Genomic DNA, 3663 nt, shown 5'->3' with positions numbered 1-3663 from the left:
CACTTCTCAGTTTGGGGTCATGTTCTTCCTCCAATGTCTGACATAAACATTTTAATTTCTCCTCCAGCTTGCAGAACTAGGGCATGTGTAGATGTGTGTAACTTCTGTGCCGGCACCTATGGTATTACCTGCTTACTAACACTGGCCTATGAGCATCTGGGGCCAGATCATCAGCTGATGGAGGTCAGCATGCACTCAGCCAAAGACACATTGACATCCCAGTTAAAACTCCTGCCCTTATATTCCAGAATTTGTAGACTGCCCTTTCAAGTTTTCAAACCCCAGGCAACACAGTCTGTATCCATGTCTGCATAACAAAAACTTCTTTTCAAGGCAAAACAAATAAAAGCTAAGGTGAACAAAATGACATGACTCATTAGTTAAAATCCCCCAAGAAAACATATTTTTTACCTAAATCAGTTGTGGCATCTATTAATAATCCTTCCAGCTGTTACAGGAGGCCTCTTCAAGTGTACTGAGAGCTCAACTTAAAGGCCTCCTGACAATGCATCCACTGCAGCACTTCAAAAATGAGCCTTACACTCTGTTAAGACTTCTTAATCTTTATTTGTAACGACTACAGTGATTTATCTAGGCTTCAACAGTTCATTAGTTTTAATGGTGAATACTGGGAATTGGAATATTACCATACCAGGTGTCAGCAGGAAAGGGAAAGGAAATACTTTCTGAACACAGGTCACAGGACAGTGAGGAAACAAGTGGAGGCTCACATCACATTTTGTAGACAGTTGTTTAAACATTTCTGAAATGCTCCACCATCCCTTGAATAACTCCAAATATATAGCCTTGGAAGAAGCAGCTAACCTCAGTTTTTGCAGAAGGTCTGAGGAAGAACACGTTCAGTTTTCACTCAACTCTGGCTGTGTCAAAGGTCACCATAAATGAGCATTTGAGCAAGCAGGTGGAGATTTCAAGCGCCAGCCCAGTGACAGGGTCTCTGCAGGGTGCCACATGTACAGACATGTGGGAAAGAAGATAAGGCAGTCATCTTTCACATGTAATTCTCCATCAAGTCAAAATATACATAGAATGTCTCAATCTGTAATAAACCCCCAATATTGCAAATTCATGAGAAGAGCTATCCTTCTTTAGATACCTCCAAAACTTGCCACTAAATGCGTGTAGTGGATAAAGCTATTTTAAAAAACTTGTGATTTTCCTCCTGGTGTGTATTGTGAGCAAATTCCAAGTCAAGCCTTTATTGTATAAAGATATGTGTAAAATTAAGTATCTATATGGTAAAATTAAAAACGGAACTACTGTCTCAAAAAAAATAATACTTCTCAAGAACATCCCAACTATACTCTCCTTCTCATGTAGTGCTTTAAACAAGCTCTAAAAAGCTGGAAGGGGGGCTTGTCCATGCAATTGTCTCGTGCTCAACCAGAACAAACACAAGAAGCCCATCTCCAGTGCTTCCTGGTTATCATTTCCACACTACACTGACCTTCTTAGCAGAAAGCTTAACAACTTTGCTCAAATTGCTCACTCTGCCAGAAGCTCTGCTGACCCACAGCAATCACAACCAAAAACCCCAACCTCTTGGTTGACACGGATCAGAAAACCTCTCTCAAAAAAATCTCCAAACAGACAACGTACCTCAGAAACACCTCAGTGGTGTTTTCCCTGACAGTGCCTTTGTGGAGGATCAATGCCCCTATATCACACTAAGCAATCATCTATGAATAGATAGTCCTATCCAGACCTGCCTCTGAGCAAACATTTGGTAATACCAGGACTTTGCACGTCATGCAACAGAGAATTTCTCTTCATAAAGCATGTGACATTTTGGAAAGCTGAAATGGTCCAGTCCTGTGCCACTCACTTGTGCATTGTACATTGTATCACTTAATTTTTTAATCTGCTGTTTCTTTTTTATGCTGCACAGAGGAATGCTGGACTTGCCAGGCTACAGCGCCTACTGCCATGGTGGCACCAACTGCTTCAACAAGGTCTGGTGGAATTTTGTTCTAGGCTTTCCACTCCATAGGCTGGCATTTACACTAAAGAATAGACACTTCTGTACTTTCCAAAACTCTTGTTTAATATTTACCCTCCAGACTCATCACATGCTTGCTGTTCTTGCAGCTTAACATCTTCAGAGTCATGAAATCCAACCTCAGGGACAGCTGGTGAAAGGTAGGCTGGACAGCAGATTGTTTCTTACCATTAAGTTTTAAACTTCCCACTCTCATTGGGCTTTTTGTTGGTTTTCTTGCTATTGTTAGTTCAAGACTTCTTCCTGCCTGCCTAGATATGTCTATGGCCTCCACTCCTGTGGTATCCAACTGCCAAGCAGTTCTTCACTACACCTTCTGTGGTAATCACAGAATTGCAGAGTGGTTGAAGTTGGAAGGTACCTCGGGAGGTCATCTTGTCCAACACCCTGCTCAAACAGGGCCACCTACAACTAGTTGCCCAGGGCTGTGTCTAGACAGTTTCTGAGTATCTGTAAAGATGGAGTGAAACAAGTATTATTATTCCTGTTGTGCAGATGGGGAATCAAACAGAAAGATTAGGGTGTTGCCAAGGAAATTAAGGAACTGCAACTATAATTTTGATTCACATTAAGCCTTACTCAATATTGCTGGGCACTTTAGAGACTATTCCTGCACAGTGGTGGTATAGGCTAAATAAAGAAGATAAAAGTCTGAAAAACCAAATTCAGTGAGCAGTGTGATGGTAGTAACTCAAGTAAGTATCATATTTAATGAGCACTTTGGGTTTTGTTTTGGGTTTTTTTGTACTTTTTTTTTGGTATGGTATGGGTAGAAAGTAGCTAAATCAAAAAACCTTATGATCTAAAAGAAAAAAAAATAGTCAGGGGAAACAAAAAGGAGGAAGTGAAGAACTGAAGGGGGAAAAGGTTGAAGATGAACAGATGTTAGCACAAGACTCAAGGTGCTACAAAATCTAGCCTGACCACCTGTGCAGACTGTTTAGCCTTACAAAGCCCAACAGCTGAGGTTTGGCCAAAGCATACTGTCTGCTGTAGCAATCAGGCTTGACCTAAGACTACTAAGACCTGTCTGCTGTCATCCTTGGTCAGATAAGAGAGAGATGGAGGGAGAGCGAGAGAGGCCGAGGAGCAGTGGTTTTAAGTTATTTACAACAGGCATGCAGGGAATGGCAGAGTAAGAGTCAGCACTCCATGGGATGAGGTGTGCTGCTGGCCCAATGGCCCACGAACTGGCTGAGGCTACTGCCATGCTGGCTCCCTTGGTGGCTTGTACTGGCTCCTCCCGGCATTTCTTTCTCAGGATTGCTCCTGAGACTCCACCCATTCGTTCTTAGGATCATTGCTGATCCTAAATGTTAAAAAAAGTCATGTAGGTGTACTTTAAAACTGGGATCTATGGCTCTCATATTCTTTCGTGGCTGTGTGGCCTCCAGTCACGTCGCCCTCCGATGGTGGACTCCCCGCGCCTGCTCCTCCTCAGCTGCAGGGCACCGCGACAACCCCCCGCCTTCCCCGGAACTCCTCAGCCCACGGCCGGGCGGGGCAGCCCGCGGCCCCGGTGGGAGGCGGGCGGGGAAGGAGGAGGAGGAGGAGGCGGCGGCGGAGCAGTTTTAAGTGCAAACGCGAGGTGCGGACCCGGGCCCGCAGCGGTGCCGGGCTGGGCGGGCCGCGCTGCTCCTTCG

Source organism: Falco peregrinus, chromosome Z (assembly GCF_023634155.1).
Source record: "Falco peregrinus isolate bFalPer1 chromosome Z, bFalPer1.pri, whole genome shotgun sequence".
Classification (NCBI taxonomy): Eukaryota; Metazoa; Chordata; class Aves; order Falconiformes; family Falconidae; genus Falco; species Falco peregrinus.
Note: the sequence above shows the minus strand (reverse complement) of the source record.